The sequence below is a fragment of the Phalacrocorax carbo genome, chromosome 6 (genome assembly GCF_963921805.1).
Source record: "Phalacrocorax carbo chromosome 6, bPhaCar2.1, whole genome shotgun sequence".
Classification (NCBI taxonomy): domain Eukaryota; kingdom Metazoa; phylum Chordata; class Aves; order Suliformes; family Phalacrocoracidae; genus Phalacrocorax; species Phalacrocorax carbo.
Window position 1 is genome coordinate 12603258 of NC_087518.1, and position 19388 is coordinate 12622645.

A 19388-nucleotide genomic window follows, 5' to 3' on the forward strand; every position below is an offset into this window, starting at 1 on the left:
TTTTTACTCGGTTTCTACTCAGGCAAAACTTTCATTGACACTAATTGGAAAGCTGCCTAAGTAAAGGGCGCTGAGGGAATTGAGAAGCTGGCTGGAACTCAGCTTGATTTTTACTGAAATTCCCTGTCTTGAGATTTTTCTTTATGTTATATATACTTACTAACGCAAGTTTAAAGCTGGTACCAATTTACACTGCACCACTGGAGCCGGACACTGGTTTTATGCAGCTGGGATCTTTTTGCTCTGCATTTGGGATAGGTGTTCTCTGTGTCTCTAGGTCTGTGCTTTGTAGGACTTTCCCCATGGAAGGGGCGGGGTCTGTGCACGAAGCCAGCCAGATGGCAGCAGGGCTGTGCTGACTTGCACTGGCTGTAGATCTGGCATGCAGAATATTTACCTTTTTTTCTCTCTTCTTTTTTTCTTTCCCCCCCTCATCACTGGAAGCATTCAGAGTTTGATGGCAGGGATCCAAGCAAGTCCCCTCCAACCTTGAAGCTCTCCCTGCTTTTTGCCTTCTAACCTGCTGCTTCCAAGCTTGTTCTCTCTGAACTGCCACCACTATCACACACAAAGGCAGCAGGTTGTCATTTGGCATGGAAGGCCCAGTGTGAAAGGCACCTAGGGAAGAACTGGCTTGTGGAGTGAAATGCATATCCTGCAGATGAAAGAGTCCACTGGCGGCATGTTGAAAATGTCTGCCAGGTGGGGACTCTGACCGGGGCAGTCAGAAAGGAAGATATATTTCCTTTTATCATTAGCTCAGTTTTTGATTTTAGACTTGCTAAAATCATGTGCTTACTTCTTAGGAAGAATTTGTTTTGAGGAAAAACAGACAAGTCCATCCTGGACAGATGGTGCTGCAAAAAAGGAGTGGCAGGAAGGTGTTGTGAATGGAAATGGAGGAGTGGGTGTGAAATGAGGATGGAGAGAGGGGGTATGTCTGATACAGACTCAAGCAAGTCTGGGAGGAATGATGTGACCCAGCCCCTGAAGTGAGCAGGGGAGCTTGTGGTACATGAAAGTTGTGTCAGTAAGAAGAAACTTGTGTGAGTGCACAGCGGCTTTTTGTTTCCTTCTGTGGCACTAATGAGAGTTGTCAAGTTGCAGCTACTTACTGGACACAGTCAAAGGCTTTGTTCTCATCTTTCTTTCCACATTCTCAGCTCCACTTTCCTGGTGCTACCACTCAAACTAGTTTGGAGTTTGGGAAGTTGGGACCAAGCCACCTAATTCCTTTCTTACCACCCTATGATCCAGCCTGTGTTTTAACTAATTGGGTCATTTTCCAGCTATTCCTGGAGTGTGTGGGTGAGACCATGCTTTGGGCCACAATGCTAGTCATAGAAAATAAGCTCTGTTTTGATTAATGCTATGTTTTGCTATTAGGAAAGCAGTGATGGGAGAGTTGCCAAGGGTTTTTTGCTGTCTCTGCAGAGAAGAGATTCCTGAATTGGACTGTGTCATTTAGTGGAACCCACAGTCCTATTTTTGGTGTCAGGCCTTTGAATCTCTCCAGAAAAGGGGTATATCCCCATTATGCTCCCACACCCGTTAATCATGGGTATGGAGAAGTGACATCCTGCCGGTACAACCTTTGAGAGGAGGTGGTGAATACTTTAGGAAGTAAACAGGTTGGTTGTTCTCAGCAGTGTATGAAGCTCTCTGGGGATAGCAGAAGGAGGACTGCTGTACTAGAGATGTTCCTGATGAACATTAATCAGCACTAACTTAGTGTTCTGCAAACTTAATACATTTTAAATGAGTTGTATATAGTGCTCATTATCTGGCCAGACAATTTATCCCAAGAGATATGTTGGGTTGACTGCTGTTCATTTCGATGGTAATCAAGTTTAATATAAGAATAAAATGCACACCATGTTTAAACCTCATCTTACATTGATGATGTGAGCAGAAGAAGAAATTTCCTTTTTTGTCAGTTTTAAGGTCAGACTTCAGATTTCTTACCCTCTGATATGACAGGTTATTCCAACTATTGGCCCAGACAGCTGATTCAGTGGCAAAAAGATAAATTGGGCTTCCAATGCACCCCTGCACTTCTGGGGAAAGCATGCTGCCTTTCATGGGATATTTGCAGAAACAGTAAAATGCAGAAATCCCTTGTATCACTCCAGGAATAGCTGGAAAATGACCCAATTAGTTAAAGCCTTTTTCACGAGGTTGCTGATTGACTATTTAGGAAACCAAAAGGACTGAGTAATTTGGATAATTTTGCATAAGAAGTCTCTCATGTTTCTAAGCTTCATTCATTACTATACTTAATATGTAATTACAGGTAGGTAATATACCATTAGCCTTTAATTCCCTGTTACTGATGATGATGGAATAGAGTTACTGCTTGTAAGTGTCTTATTTCATGCTTCTTAGTGCCTGAGCCTCCAGAGGAGCATCTCTGAAATATCTCTGTAGAGCGGGCAAAGCATGACCTCCCTAGAGCTGGCCTGGAGTTATGACTCAACCTGAACAATCAGTATTTAGGATTTTGGTTGTTTCTCATGTTTTGCAACACTTGAAACTGTTTAGGAGACCTCCAGAAGGCTCCCAGGATTTAATGAACCCCCCAGCCAGGTGGTTTTCCTGGTGTGTGTATGGTCAACCTGACTTTACATGTGGCTGAGAAGCATTAAGGGCTTTCACCGGTACATGTTTCTGCTCTCTATTTCAGGGAGGGAAAGATGGGCTCTATGCAGCAGAGAGCCGAAGTGTTTCACATGGGATGATGTGCACATCACAAGGTCTCTGTTGTAATCCTTGGCCTCCTCCCTTGTCTTTCCAGGGAATATCTGTGCAGATGGGAACAGGCACAGCTAGGCTGTTCTTTCCAACCTCTGAGCTGGCCAGACAAAAGTTGTTCCTGGTACAGGTGCCATGTAGGTGCATTAGCAGAGTGCAGTGCCAGAACTAATACTCCCTGCCCTGTGGCACAAGGATAGGCAGAGTGAGAGCGCTTATCTCTGTCCATAGCCACTGACACCCCTTTGCAAGGCACAGATCGCTGGTGGAGAAGCGATGTCCAGGAGTGAGGGCAGCCCAGGGACATGCCCAGAACTACCTCTGCTCTGTGTTTTTACTGTGCAGGGTCCTGAATCATTTGGTGTGTGAAAGCACCAGGAAATAAGAAGGCACCCAAAATGAGTTTCTTTGCTTCCCATTAAGTTCTGGATCATTATAACCTACCTTACCATAGCATTGTGAAGCTTCGTTTCTTAATATTTGCTCTTTGAGACTAGAACCCAAAAGGAAGCTGTTAGACAGGAACACCTGTGTGTGACTCCAGCTTTACATCCAGATTTTCATGTCCCTGAGGAAATGTAAAGGAAGACGTGCTTTGCATTGTAGGGCAGTGACTGCGTTGATCACCCCCAAGGAATGACTGCCTTCTTAAATTGCCCTGTCAAAAGGGCTTCCTGAAAGAATGCCAGGGAGAATCTTACTGAGTTTATATATGCATACATCCATGATATTCAGGTGTAAGGAGACGCACACAGCTTCAGTATCCAGCGAGTCTGAGTGCCTGTGAGCTCTCATTCCTTGTGGTTTGTCAACAGAACTCATAACTGTGTCCACAGAGAGTTAACTATGTTATATTTGACATGCCTTATTATAAACCAGAGCTGCAGGCCTCAATGTATACAGTAGGCTTCCTCCAAGTCCATCATTTAGACAGATGAACCCAGCATTTCTGCAAAGTCACAGCTATTCAGGAAGCTACATTAACTACAAACTGACACTTGAGCTGAATAAATTAACTTCATTGAGTACTGGAAAAAAATCACAGGTTGTCTTTGGATAATGAGGTGTACTTCATAACAGGCTTGTGACTGCCGCTCTGCTGCTTCATGGTCTTGTCTTGATTTTCTGTTCCTTCCATTCTGCAAGAGAAGATGGGCCCCTTGCTTTGTTTTGAAAAGAGCTAGTGACATAATGGAGACCATATCACTAAATGAACTAAATTAAATGATTCATGGATTATTAAATGTTAAGGCCAGAAGGGACCATTATGACCAAATCCTCTGACCTGTATAACACAGGCCAGAGAATCACATCCAAAAATTCCTGGAGCAAGTCCTCTATTTGTATGGGAGCTATGAGGATATCTTTTAGAAGGAGGGTCTTAATTTAAATTACCACAACTGATGGGAAGTCTCTCTGATTATAGTAATTGCCATGAAGGCATGACATCCCTCTGCCCCCAGCCAAAGTGCTCAGGGCTCAAATATAACATGATGATTTTACACTGCACGCCCTCTCAGGAGGGTCAAAGCAGAAAACAAGAAAACAGCAGAGTTTCAGAGAGGAGATGGCTATGAACTGGCTATAGCTCAAGAAATCAATGCAAATTGCCCATTGAAAGGAAGGAAAGAAGGTGAATTAAGTTAGATTTTACTGAGATTCAGGAGGCTATATCAAGTCATCTAAACCAGGCACTGATATAAGTAGAATAGCCTCCTGTTGGTCTTGAGCTGCAGAGAGTGCAAGGGGCATTTTGAGATTGCTCCAGTGCAGCCCACAGTCTAGTAGATGATCCACAGGGTGCACTGAAGAGTAAATGCAAAGCATAGCCCTCTGCACTGAGCAGAAAAAGGTCTGAGGGCGTTTTGCCCTGGAGTGAGCTTGATCCTTTTTCAAACAGATGTGCAACATGTTTAAAAGCAAAGGAAGGACTGGACATTGAATGCTGCAGAGCTTGACCCTGCCAGGGGATCTGTTCCTGCAAAATACTGCATGTTCTCAAGTCACTGATGAGTGTGAAAGCCAAGGCTCTCCAGCACATAGCAGGATCAGCTCCTTAATAGGAGTGGTGGTGTGTGTTGGGCAAACTTCCCCTGATTGAGCCAATCAGAGCAAGCACCTTCTCTAGGCATGTCTTGTACTCCAAGACGCTCATTCTGTATTTGCCTATGCACCTCGTTTGATCCTCTGGACAAGAAGCTTCAGACTTAGAACCAGAGAATAAGCTCCCACAGTACCTCTGTTCATAGCCTTGTTGCTTTGCAAAGTGCTTATTCCTATCACAGGCTGCTCAGAAGTGTGGCTTTTCTGATAGCTCATTTACTGGGAGTGTGCCTGACCTTTAAAGGGTTCACATTCAATTACCCCTCTGTGCCCCTTTCTGGTCACCAAGCAAATATCTCAAACAGCCGAGAAGGCAGTGCAGCAGATGAGGATGTTTCCAGCCAAATCGCTTAGCAGGAGGGAAAAAAGAGACACAGGAGTCTCTCAGAAAGCCACATGCAAAGCAAGAAGCGATCTCTTTAGGAGTAACCATTCACACCTCCCCTGCAGCTTGCCTCTAGGTCATAACAACACCCCTTTAAAAAAAGTTTTTGTTGCCACTACTGTTGTGGTTTGGGAATCTAGCAATAGTGGTGTCTTTAGGGCAAAATAAATATAATTATACCTATAACCCCATTGACTGTCTTCACATGTAGCTTGCAAAGATATTGCATGAATAATTGGTGGCATGGCTCATGTTGTGCCATTGATTAGCTAGCCGCTGACTGAACCATCTGCCCAATCCTTTGAAGATGAAGTGCTGAATATTTATTGTCATCATCGTAATTCTGGCTTTCAGTTCCGTGGAGAAGGGCCAGCACTGAAACTCCAGCTCCAGCCACCCCAAACATGGGTGTTGTTTGGAAGCTGATCCACAGTCAGGTTCCAAGTTTAGCAAATCTTTATCATGGAATGAATAAAACCCCAGGTGTGACCATCTTGGGGTCAATCTCTGGCCTCACTGGAATCAGTGGGACTTTTGCCAGTGGCTACAGTTGGAGCCAGAAGTGCAGACTGAGGTTCAAGATAGGATTGCATTTACAACTTGATCTTACCTCCTTACTTAAGCTTAGACAAGAGGAGAAAGTATTCCTCAGTTTGTACCCTCTCCTAAGGACCTAAGTAGAAGCAGCTAATTAAAAATGTCTTCAGACTGCCTTAGCCTGTGTGTTGTTCTCAGGCAATGGGCAAAACTTTATGATCTCCTGGCCCCTGTTCTGCCCCTGTTCTACCCCTGTGGTATACACATCCCCTTCATTGGAAATTCTCACTACAAGTGGTTTAGCATATTAGCTCATCATTTCTGGAAACCTGTAATGAATTTTATTCTCTGAAGGACATTGCCCCTGTATCCAAAAATGTCCCTTAAGCAGGAGACTTTCACTCTTCTGGGAAATGCATGAGATCAGATGAGGGTGGGAGTCCTTTACAGGGCTGTGTTACTTTGAGGGCCTCAGCCAGAACCAGTGTCTTCTCTTGCTGGCTGTAGTTAGCCTTATCCAAAAGCATTGTCCTGCTAAGGACAAGTGAGGCTTCTCTGTCTGAAGAAGAGTCTTGTATTAAGGTGACGCTTTTGTTCTTTGTGTCAATACACAGAGGTTGGAGGTAGAAAGAAAAAAGGCCACTTCTTGCAACCACCCCTATTGCTTTTGCACCTGTACTGTGGCCAAACTTAGTGTGCCTGTCAGCCACACATGCTGCCAAAACACAGTCTCAGCGGCTGCATGCTTGGGAATGTAGGGAGCTGAGAGCCAGCCCTGCACCAGCTGCAGAGCAGCTGCTGCCCAGAGGCACTTTGTGCTCCAGCTGCTGAGGACCACATCCCATTGTAGTGTGGCGATGCTTGCTGTGACCGCAGCTCTGGTTCTGACATCCAGCTTGCTCTCTGCAGCACTGAACCACATTAACCCGCCCCTTTCCAACTTTGTACATAATTTCTGATGTTTTTAACTTCTCATTAATTTTGAGCTTGAGAATTAGTTTCTGTGGACATAGGTACAGGGGAAGTAATACACTGAAAAACTAGTGTGTTAAGATAGTGTCTGTACTACTTCTGGAGAGGATGGACTGCCAGTAGGCAAAGGTGGACAGAGAACTTTCTCCTGCCTGGGACAGGGCAGGATGTTGGGCAGATACTGGCAAGCAAAACAGCCAGAGGGCAAGGAAGAGTGATCTATAGTTTACTCTGGCAAACTCTACCAAGGTGTATCAGTGTAACTCATTGTGTGCTTTACCTTTTCCTTGCCCTAAAAGGATCTCTGGCTTTAACATTGTGAACATGGGGACATGAATGCTTAATGCTCAGATTTCAGTGTCTCCTTGCACAGAATCCATTGGCATGTGCAATAGACAGCAAGCTGGGGCATTTATCGTGTGAACTTTCAGGATTAAGGTTTTAATGTGGGCAAATGCTGGGCAGATTTCCCTTGAGCAGCTCTCCCAGTGTTGCTGTGAAATGTAACACTGCATGGCTGCAGTGCTAAGTAGTTATGTCAGAACAGTTGTTAGCCAGATGAGAAGAAACCCAACTTGGTCCACAGGAATGAGCTCTGCTGAACCCAGAAGCCACTTGGCTATTGTGGTCACTGTAGGCTGCGGTAAAAGCCTTCCTCATGTACGAGCAGAGAGGTGGGCAGTGATGCTAGGCTTTGTTTGGTGCTGAAGATTTTTTCTAAGATTCATATTGCCTGATTACTGCCCTTTAAAATCCAGTGTTTAAGGCAGATTCCTTCTGTAGTCAGCAGAGAAAAATAAGCACTTTAACTGAGTCCCAGACTCAGTGTTTCAGATGGTTTGGATGAATTGTCCCTGACTCTCTTACCTTCATAATGTTTAATGGGTTTGATCCAGCCTGTTTCAATTTTGACAGATGCAGTTGGGGACTTTAGACATTAGTCAAGTTACGCTGGGTTACCAGTGCTCACAGCTCACATTTTCTCTCTTATCTGTGAAAGGCAAAGATTTATGTAGCTCAGCTGATATGCAGTAGCTCAGTAAACCAGAGCAACAAATATTGAGCATCCAAGAATGAGAAATGCAGTAACTACAATTTATATAATGCCCAAGGATGTATCTCCAAGCATTGATAGTTTGTTACTTTCAGGAAGTAACTAGTTGATATTTATCATAGCTAGTTAGCAAATTGTGGAGTGGGAAGGGAACTCTGAAAGCCACCTCATTGTCCTCTGCTGTAGTTACCTGTGTGTAGTTGTTTATGCCTTTAAAGACCTCCATTATTGGAGCCATGCTCGCCTAATGCTTCATTATCTCTGTAGTTTGAAAGCTCTTCCTAAGCTGAAATCTAATTTCCTGTGTCTTTCTGAATGCTGGTTAGCATTTCGACATAGATAATTAAACAAGAGTATTAATGGACAACAAAATAAAGCAAAAATCCCCAAAGGGTGTTTAAATGGGCAAGAGAGGAGAAGGGAGGCTTGCAGTACATCTGCAGAAATAGCTAGATTTTGGCAGTGACAAGATAGCGACTGTTTGCAGTATTATAGGAGGTGATCTGTTTGTGGAAGTAAGGTTGAAGCATTTATCTTTTTTTTTTTTTTTAAGCTAGTTTGCTTGAAAAAAACTGCAAAGGACTTTTGAAGGGCTCTCCCAGCTCAAGTTAATGAAATATATTTTATTATATTGTGATTTTAAAAAGTCAGGAGAACTTCTGCAAGATATTTTTTGCACCTGTACAAAACTCTCTCTGGTACTTTTTATAGCCTTATGACCTGGTATTTGTTCAGTTTGAGTGATAGTCCCCTGGTGTTATGGATGGGAAGGAAGTTGTTTTAATGCTCATTCACAGCCAGAGTTTTCTGGGAAGGTGCAAATTCTTCAAAAGCTCATTAAATTATTACTTTTATCCCGGACTGCACACTGCAAAACATTTCCCCCTGGTCTTAATGTCACCATCCGTTCAGGCTTATTATTACAGAGCAGATCACAAGATGTAATGTACTACTAATATTGCTGCCACAGGCTCCAAACAGACTGTCACAAATATGGAAAGCTCAGGGCCCACATACCTATTATGGTTCTCACTACTCTGAACCACTTCGCTGCCAGCTCAGAGTTTCCAGGCAGTGCAGGGCAGGGTCCATTCACCGGAGTGTCTCCCTCTTGTGGCACGGGGGAGTACTAAACACATGGTGCTCAGCAGATTGGTTCTCGTTATTAGCTAGGATCTCCGAACAGAGAAACCTGTTTGTCTGTCATTTCAAGGTCTCTGGTTTTTTGCTTAAAACACAGATACATAAATAGATCTTGCCTTAAGACATCAAAGCTGGTTTTGGTCCTATTTGTGGCAGAAGCTAGTTACTAATGGAGTAAAAATCCATAAATGCAATCTCTCATGTGTCTGCAACTTTCTTTACCAAAGTGTTTAAGAAAGCTCTACCACAGTCCATGCTCAGTTGTTAACTGTAATTATTCTGTTAGCATAAATGAGAAGACTGAGACACAGGAGACTAAAATGCTGCTCAGCCTAGCAGCACATGTAACTATAAGCTTTGCCTTGCCTCCTCCAAGATTTCTTTTTCAGCAGCTGGACCATGCTGCCTCTGAAGTGTGCAGCAGTGCCAATATCCTTCAGGGTCATATCAAAACTTTTGGTAAACAGTTTAAATAGCTATTTAGCATATATCACGTGCTATGATTTCTAATTGTTTCTGAATCAGGAGGGCTTTGAGTCTAATGTAAACCACTTGCTGACAATAGAGAGAAGCAATAGTTCTGCCTATGGCCAGAGGCACAGAGAGGTTTGGGTAATGTTAAGGGTATAGATTCCTGAAAAGCCAAGGCATGTGATGGCTAGTCTCAGCATGTTGGTATGAGACTTAGTGGCAGCACGTGAGCTGTATACCCATTGGCAGGCTCTCCACCCACTCTTGCAAAACTGCCATGTGCACTTCTTGTATTCAGGAACCAAGTGTTTCCATGCACAAAATGAGTGGTGGTGCACAAGCAAGAACATGCTATCTTCTTCCCTTATCCAGGCTTCAAATGAAAATACGATATTTCCTAGAATGATATTTCATGTTGTAATGTTGCATATATATACTTGCATGTAATCAGATTTCTAAGCTAGTTTGATGGAGTATCTAGGCTCACCATGTCAGGATGAGAACTTCTTGTATGGTGGTGTATATGAACACTCCAGGTTGGAGTCTGAGCCTGGAAAGATGTTCCTCATTATTAGGGAGAAGGGACTGGGCAAGAAGAGATCAGGGAATAATGGAAGGTGATACAATCTAGGGATTACAAAGTTTAAACAAGGAAAACACTTGTTTGGTTTTTTTTTTCTGCTTGGAGTTTTCTGCTGATATGGCTGTAGCTTTGCATAAGTTAGAACTCCTCGTGTCTCATTTTCCTTAAATACACCACAAGGGGAATGCAAACCGAGTTGTAAAGGGAGATCTGTGTATATTTTTTAGCCAAGTATCCCCAAAGTCTTTCACAAATAGAAAGTCAGGTTCAAAACAAGCTCAGCTGGCCTGGGTAAAAGGAAATACAACAGAAATAGTGTCCCCTGCTCCTGGAATGTACCCATGTCTGGGACTGAATGTTACAGCAGCGCTTTTTCACAGCCTGGCATAGCAGTTCACAGCAGAGTAGAGAGATCAGGCACTGCATACCTTCAAAGAAGCAATGGTGATGCACATTTGAAGAATGTAATTTACCCAGGCTGGAGCTGGGAGATCATCTGCATCACGAGCTTTATTCCTTCAGTCTGCACCCACGTTTGACAGCCCTCCTCTCACAGTGTTTTGTGCCTTTGCGCTATGGTGGCAGAAGACTGATTCCAGAGACACTGCATTGTGTTGGCAGGGCAGCTCCAGAAGCAGATGTGAGTGAAGTGTGTGCCTGCATCCAGCTGTTGTCTGCACATGGGCGTTGCAGCTACCATGTCACCTGGTTGGGTATATCTAGTGACTTTCCAGCCATGGGAAATACTTAGACAAACCTACTTTGAAGTGTGAATTCCCCAAAAGATCTGATGCAATGTTTCTAACCTTGCTTTTTAGATGGGAACATGCCCTTGGAATTGGCCTTAAAAGGGGTTCATGAAGTACCTATGGCTACAGCACAGAGCATCAAGAGTGTATTCAAACACTATTTTTCTTTTTCAAAATTAAAATAAGACTCAGCAAAACCTTGGAAGTTCCTGTCTTCCTTTCCTCCAGGCTGTACAATTCTAAGTCTGGATCTTCTGAGGGCTCTCCCTAAACAGTAAACAATTGTGCTACTGAACCCTAGATCTGTGGAGGATTAGACCTAGAAATACGCTAAGTGTAGTAGCTCATACTCAAAAAAGAACTGAACAAATCCCCAGGCCCAATACTGGCAGGGTTAATCTGCTGGGAGCACTTTCTATTAAATATAGAAACCAGTTTTCCATCTCTCAAGCCAGTTATAAATAAATACCTTTTTTTTTTTTTTTTCAGGAGAGCCTGGCATGGCCCCAGATGAACCTGATCAGCCTCTGTTGCAGAGCTGTAACAGCAGCTGCAAACCTACTTAACACGTGAAAAGGCTGACAAGCTGCAGCTCAGCTGCAGAGCCAGGGACAAAAGCTTTTCCCTTTTCTCACTTCCTGTAAGTGAGATGCTCTGAGCGGGGCTGCGGAGGCTAAGGATGAGCTCTGCCCGGGACCTCAGTGCTTGTCCCCTTCTGCCTGTGGAGGAAAACAAAACAAGAGGGAACTTGGTGCTTCGCTTGGTGTGTGGGAGAAAAGTTATGACTGAAATAGGACTGGAAGTGCTGAAACAGTTATTGCCGGTGGTTTTCAGTGAGGGGAGTTTGTCGGATTTGGGCTTGCACAAACACATGATAGTGTGAGCAAGAGTTTCCAGGTGTTCAGGCCTACAGCTGGCTGCACAACCCAAGGAAGGAGGGTGTGAGTGCATGGGAATTGATGGCAAGAAATAAAATCTCAGTTTTTGCACTGTCTTTCAGTTTGAAGGAGGCTGAGTTTGGATCCATAACCTGCCTTTTTGGGCCTATTAACAGCGGAACATTTATGTAACATTTATCTTCTTTTCAGAATACTACTTAACAAATAATCTGCTTGAGGAAGCCAGTAAATTGCTCAAGGACCCTTGGATAGAAGGCATTACCAAGGGAGAAAATAAGTCTCTATTATTCTCATGCCACTAATATGTCTTCCCTGCTACACAACCCCCAAACAGATTCTGCTCTTAAAAGATAATCTATAACAATTCTGGATGCCTGTTCTACAGCAATGGTAATATATTGCTCCCCCAGGTGACCAAGGGTTGGCTGAGTAAAGAGCATAATATTTGAGGCTATTGTCAGAGATGTACTGGTGTGTGTCCGCATCTTGTTCAGATATGGAGTGGAGAGGAGAAAGGTCACATGCCACAGGGTGGAAACTGGACAGTGGATTGTGGCACCAGTAATGTGGGCATAGGCAAATGGCAAAATCCTCCTTGCTCCATTTCCTTTGTTGCAGTATTGTTGCAGGACACTAGCAAGGAGAGCTTGCCTCCTAGCACAGGGGTGTACTGGGGACAAGTGACCCTCACACTAGCCATAGCAGGAGGCCTTCTCTGGTTAGGGAGAGAATACAGCTACGTTCTTCTCCAAGAAGGCTTCTGCTTAAGTTTTTTCTCTGATCAACTCTGTCTCAGAAGGACAAAGCATGCTATCAAGTCAATCTCAAAATCCATGGAGATGTGTTGAGCTTGGTGCCTTCCATGATTTCCAGAAAGTTTAAATGCTGTTCTATGGGAGTTTTGTGTTGGGATGTTTGGGGATTAAAATGCATTTGCATAATACCTATATGGAGTTTGCATATGCATTTGGCAAGTCTTGAGACAGGGTACACAAACTGCACTTGCCTTGTCAGACAATGACTTTGAAAAGGTGCCCCTGAAAGTCTATGGCTATAACTATCATTTTAAAAAGCCTCTTTCTGATAATGAATGTTTCTTTGCTCAGTTTTCATAGTCCTCTTTAAGCCCTGTGTTTTCTGCTAAGGCTTGTAGGCTTGGGCCAAGCTTGAGGCCGGTTCTCATGGTGATCTCTGGGACACCTGTCAAGGAGGAGCTGGGCTGAGACCAACTCATTCCAGATGTCACCAAGAAACCCTTAGCTTCTAATGACTCCTAGCCATTAGTGTTTTGGATACAACTATAATTGGTAATTTGGGAGTGAAGGGGTTTCTTCTTCCCTTCACTAATTTCCTCTGCTACTTAGACCTGCCCAAACCACTTTGCATACCTTGTTTTGCTGAACAATATTGCTTGGACTTCCCAGATCCTTTATCTGGAAATATTCAGCTTTTCTGGAGAGACTTCAAACAGGAATGTTTGCTTCTATTTGCAGCAGCAAACAGCTAAGAAATCAAATGCAAAGATTCCTAATAGAGATTGGCAAAAGGCAAGAATGAAGCATTTGCCTGAGGAAATATCCTAACAAACCAGAAAAATGTTTCAAAATGATCATTTGTGGGTTACTTAATAAAATCACTTCAGCACAGCTGTGCCCTAAGAAATAACCATCTAGATTTAATTCCTCTTAAGTAAGAGGCATTTATCTGTGGGGAAAGGATGCTGGATGAGAGCTTTGTTCCTCTTCCTTGGGGGCAATGATACGGCCTTGATAATATTCAATGGTACCCAGCATTCTGCAAAACTGAATGTTTTTGAAAAATGGTTTATTTTAACAGCTACAAAAAAAATATGCAGTACAAGGATCACTGCCTTACTTTAAGGTGTCACTCCCAGGCAGAATCGAATGGCAGAAATGATGCTCCTGCTACCGACTTTTGGAGTTGCTCCATCGTAGCAGAAAGATTTCCTACTGCCATCTCCATCATACTCAAAGCACCTAAAAAAAACAGAGATGAGAGTTACCAGTCATAAGGCTGTGTACTGTATCAAGGCACTTCAGGTGTAACATATTCTCGAATGGTTCTGCATGTTATCTTGAAGTGGTCACTACAAACTGGGAACCAGAGAAAGACTGAGTACTGCCAGCTTTTACCTCATGTTCCAATGTGTGCTATGGGGAACTAATTTTGGTGCTTAGCATAAATACAGCCATCTTGTTTCTTGGCATAGGTGCAGTTATGCTAAAATAAGCATGCTGAGATGACTAAGAATAATTCATTGTGATATCCTATTGAATTTTCAGGGGTCATGAAGATGACTCCCTTTTAATACTAAAAATCACGTTATCTGAACAGAGTGTATCTGGTGTTGCCATTAGTAAATTTGGGAGATGAAGCAGACTGAGAAGCTACTTCTTGGTAGCTAGGAAAACTCTGATTATTGTTTTTTCTCTCCTTCTTACTCAGTAGCCTTATCTGTCAGTGATGCTGAGAAACAGACCCTGAGGAGGCAGCAAAGAACAGGGATGTTCCAGGAGAACGGGAAAAAGGCTGTGCTATGTGTCACCATTTAAGAGAGCTGAGAAAGTGTTGTTAGTCAAAATAATGGAAGAGCTTAGAGGTTACTCATGAATGAAAATAACTGGGTAATCAGCAGCAGTGACCATTTATTTAAGAAAACCAGGTCCCTTTGAATTAACGTAGTATCCAGTTGGGTTGACAGCTTACAGGCAGTAATCTATTGATTGGCTGAAAGTAACACTAACACACTGATGGTCTCTTTTGGTACAAGCAACCACCCAACATTTTAGTGGTGCAAACCCATGGGCCAATGTGCCAGCCTTTAGAGGTCTAGAAGGGCTAAAATGGTTACTGGACTGACAGAAAAAAGCCTTCTGCTGGTGCAGATAGGTTTGGTTCTCCCTGGATTCAGTACTACCACCCAGTATTTGGCCCCATTCAGTAGCACACTATTTGGAAAGATGTTGATAGGGGTGAGTTTTGAGGAGAGCCACATGAGTGAATGGAAGCTGATCTGCTTGCCTAAAGGTGAGGGACTCAAGGAGAACCACAAGAATGGAAAGGGAAGTTTGGAAATGAGCTTATATAGTCATAAAGATATAACTGCATTCAGGGGCTGGAAGCTGAAACTGGTCAAATTCAGCCTCATAAAAAAGTACATACTGGATGAGTTCTTCACCCTTGTGGTTGATTCTCCTCCATCACTGGCTGGTTTTTTGTAGGTCAGGTACTTTTCTAACATAAATGCTTTATTTCAACCAGGTTTGAATCTAAAGATGTACTATGTCCTTTAAGTCACATGGGACAATGGTCATTTCTGGCCTTGCCCACATATCAACCACAGATGGCATGAAACCTCAGGGTTCCAGTCTGAGATCTGAGCCTTGTACTCAGGCTGGTGACGTTTGGGGTTTGGGTTAAATATAATACAAAAGAAAATCATTATAATATGTTTGTTCCTCTCATTCTGTCTCAGGACAGTAACTGTGGGAAAGCCATGAAGTGTTTGGTTTCTTCCTGGGCTCAGGCAGTAGCCCACGTCTCAGAGGTGAGATGGCACACAAGACATTTCCTATTTTCAAGCATACCCTGTTGCAGTACCAGATGCCTCTTTCCTGCTGTGTCATATAGAGCTACACCACTAATTCAGTGCAAGTAGCAGTCTAGCAGCACAGGGCTTGGTGAGGAAGGACAGATTCCTTAATGCATGTCTGTGCTTCCCTTAGTGTATTGCTCATGATACGGGAGAAAGCCCAGCAATGTAAACATACCCAGAGGTGGGAAGGGGCTGTTTGTGAGAATAATAACCACGTATGCAGAGGGTCTGGGTGCTTGTCCTTGGAATGAGACAGCTGGATCCCATCCCTGGCTCACACTGGCATTTTCTGATGTGTGGCAGTATTGGCACCATGAAATGTCAGTCTCAAAATGGAAATGGCCTGGCATTGTTTAGGACCAATTCCAGGAAATGCCTCTTGGATAGAAGCACTCTCTCTTGCTGCCCCTTCTCCATGACCGTGTGAGGAGAAGTATCTAAAATAGGTCATTGTTATGCACAGAGAGAACCCTGTTCCCTGAGCGCCCTTGGTTTCCAAGTAAACGAGCTTTGGAGGTAAGTTAGCAAAAGAGGCTGATTCATTAGCAGCAAGGGAAATCTGTGCGTTGGAGGGGTGCCCAGCTGCCCAAAGGGATTTGCATAGTGACATGCTCCTCAAATCTTAACAGAACAAGATGAGTGATACACACACAGGCTTGAACTATATCACAATCACATGCTTGCTGGGCTCATTTCTTATCTCATGGGTTTCTCTGGAGAGTATCAGTTGCTCCAGTCCCTCATAGGGTTTTAAATTTGTAAGGGAAGGAGTCACAGTGAGGCACCTTCTAACGTGAGAAAATTCTGTATCTGTTTTCTTTTCCAAATTAGGTCACCTTGTAAGGCAGTTCTGGATGGAGTTTGTCCCTGCAGTTATAGAGGCTGTAAATAACATACATGTTACAACATGTTTGACGGGATTTCATTGCACCATCACAAGTCTATCTGAATATCATATCCCAAATTAATAACAAATTAATTTTATCTGCTGAAAGACCCCAACTGTCACCCTCCTGTCCGGAATGAGATCATTTTGGGCAGCTATTTGCTTACAGAGGGAACAGGGCCAACACATTCTTCTGGCTTCATTACTGAGGGCAGGCTTGTGCACAGACATGAGTGCTCCCCTTTGTCGAATCATCTGGAGTGCAGGGAGGAAACTTCAGTCTGTTTGGAGCATCTTCCGCCTCTTTGTTGGTGTGTCAAGCAGGGGTGCCAGTTAGTGCCAGTGATGAGATGGGCACTCGTCCACAAGATCAGAAACGGAAACCCGCAAACTGCTCTCGGACAGGACGCTGAGCAGCTGTCAGATTATAAAGATCTCTGGCCCCTCCTGACCTGGGCCAGATTTGAACCATTGACCTAGAAGTGAAAAGCTTGAAATCCCTGCACAAGCCACGGGATAAACAGGGCTTGCAGAGCTGCATGCCCTCATTCCGCATTCAGTTGCTGCCATCTAATGGCAGATGGGGAGCAGAAAGTCCTCATGCAATATAAATATCTTGTCCGTGGGAGAAACTGTGCAAATAATTCTCATCAGCCCCTAAGAGTTCTGGGGAAGCATGGTGATTTAGGCTGGCTTTATTCCTCTACAGAGTAGTTTGACACAGGCCTTTTGTGCTGCAAATCAGGTAAGATGTGTCCCACTACAAAAAACATGCTTTTGTGCTGCTTTTGCGCTCCTATGCTGGCCTATTTCCATATATGAAACCTGAGTGAAAGTCTGTGATTATAACCTGACTTAACAACCATCCCAAGGGCAACAGTAACTGAGTGGTGGGTGCCAGTGGCAAGGGCAGGTGACGAGAGAAAGCAGGCAGGAGATGGCACTTTGCATTTCTCTGAGTAGTGCTGGTGCACTCAAAACATCTGCCTTTCAAGAGCTTTGATACAGAAAGAGAAGGAGGTGGAGACTAGATCAAAATAATCTCAAGTATCTGGAAACTATTGGGTCTGAAGGCTAACAGACAATAAAACTCACTTTCCTTCAAATCATACATACAGGAAAAAGCAAAGGAGAGATGTCTCCTTCTCCCCCTTGCCCAACTCCAGGAAGTTCCTGCTGTATTTTCTGTCTCTAAAAGCCCAGATTTATAAGTCACTACGTATTCCTCATGTATCGGTTTTGCACTGCCTGTTTCTCTCTACACACAGACTTCCAAATAATACTTTTAAGCCACACTAGCTAACACTGTCTCACAGAGGAGAAAGGTTAGAGATTGCATATTTCTTTATGCATCCCTGCACTGCAGCCGTTGGGTGTCCGGGGACATCTCCCATGATGGGACTGCAACCCAGTGAGTCATGGAGCCGTCCCCAGCAGCCTTAACACAGCCCCAGTGGTGCCATGGGAGCTTGCATGGCCCAGCAGTCAAACTGTTACCTGGGGCTAAACGAAGTCATGAATCAAGCTTTATATTTGAGAAATATCTCCAGTAGTACCTAGTCACCAAAGAAATGCCATTTTGTAACAGGAAACTGTGGGAAGAAAAAAAAAGTCATGTATCTGAACAGAATACTGGAAAAAGCTGTAAAATTCCCCTTTGCTTGGCTGAAGGAATAGTTGTTGGAAAGAAAGTCCAGGAGCAAATCAACATGGAGGAGAGGAAGGGAATAACAAACTTATTTTCCTACTGGAGGAAGGCCTTTAAAAGCACTGTGGAGAAAAACAGGAATGACTGCAACGAGTCCTCAAATGCCCTTGTAACTGCTGGTACTACCTGCACTTCTGTGGGAGAGCGGAGAAAAGCAGCACATGTGAATTCTGGCTCCATGGGCAGGGGGGTAAAACATTTTAGCATGAATTTGCTTAACTTCATGCCAACAAGCACTTCCCAGACTCCAGTGAGCAGCTGAACTATCCTATCTAAAGAGTGACAGGAGTTGTGTTTGCAATCAAGGTCCAGCCACCATTCCCTTACGTCAAAGCCAGGATCTATCTAAACACCGCTGCTGCACTTCTGAGAAAGTGCAGCTTTGTGCCGCTGCTGAAAGTCAGCCTTCTAAAACACGTCCCCGCTGGTGATACCCCGGGGATTTCAGACTGGTATATGAGGACACAGTACACAAGCCAGACAGTTATGTCTGCTCCTGCACACAGAATGAGATCTGGCAGGGTGCTGGGAGCCCCTGTGGTAGCTGATGGTTGGGCCCAGGTGGGAGATCCCTGTAGAATGGTGACATTCCTGAGCTGGAGCCATTACGAAAATGCCCTTGTCAATCAAGTTCCCCAGGAGACTTTCTGCTTGCTCTGTAGATATTTTTCATTGAAGCTCAGTGGTAAAGTGATAGCAGAATACATTTAACAGGTCTAAAAATGTCTTGGCAAGGTTGCTATATTTTTTAATCCATGTCCCTTCCCCTCTTATTTCTCACAGGAAAAACCGTCTTCTGACCGCTCTCAGGGAAGCATCGGTTGCAAAGTGAAGACATAAAATTACACCAAGTGAGCTGAAATTTAAGCCTTGCCATTGCAGCAGTGACATTCAACAGTTAACGCGCACCCTCAACACGCAGCAGCTGCAGGGTTTTGTTACTGTCACTTACAAAAACCTTCAACTCCCTTTGGTGTGCCCTGCTTTGAGCCAGAGCTCGCAGGCCCAGAGACACCATTTTATCAGTAAGAGCCCTTTAGCGTAGCATGACATCTGAGAGACCTCAGCAGGATATAAGATTGCTCTGGTACTGAGGTATGATTTAATATCTTCAATTGTTCTGGAAATTTGAGCTGCATGATTCAGGAGACTTGCATGAGTACGGTTGCTTCAGCGCTTAATGAGATTTATGTGCTTAAATGTGATGGATGCTGTAATCACATTTCTAACATAATGATTCAATGTGGGAGGGAGAAAAAATCAACGGGAGTTTTGCTGCGGTTGTGGCAGAGGCAGGCTTTTGACAAGAAGCTTGCAACAACAGCTCTTACAAATGCCAAAATAAGGAGAAAAAAAAAAACCAAACCCATAGAGGAAACATCTTTCCTCAGCTCTTAATTGCAGCCTCCTCCTCGCTCTGCCTGCGCTGAAAGTTGTCGCCCTTTCCGATAACCTCCTCCCCGGGCTCTAGGGGTGGCAGGAGGCCCGGAGGCTTGGGCACGTCCCTGCGGGGCAGCAGGAGGTACTCCTG

At 44.0% G+C, this 19388-nt stretch overlaps 1 protein-coding gene across 1 annotated transcript in view; it reads right to left on the reverse strand.

The window, feature by feature from the left end:
- Positions 1-19388, reverse strand: part of TMEM43 (transmembrane protein 43) — a 481635-nt gene that overhangs the window by 325691 nt on the left and 136556 nt on the right. The gene's annotated exons all lie outside the window — the stretch shown is intronic.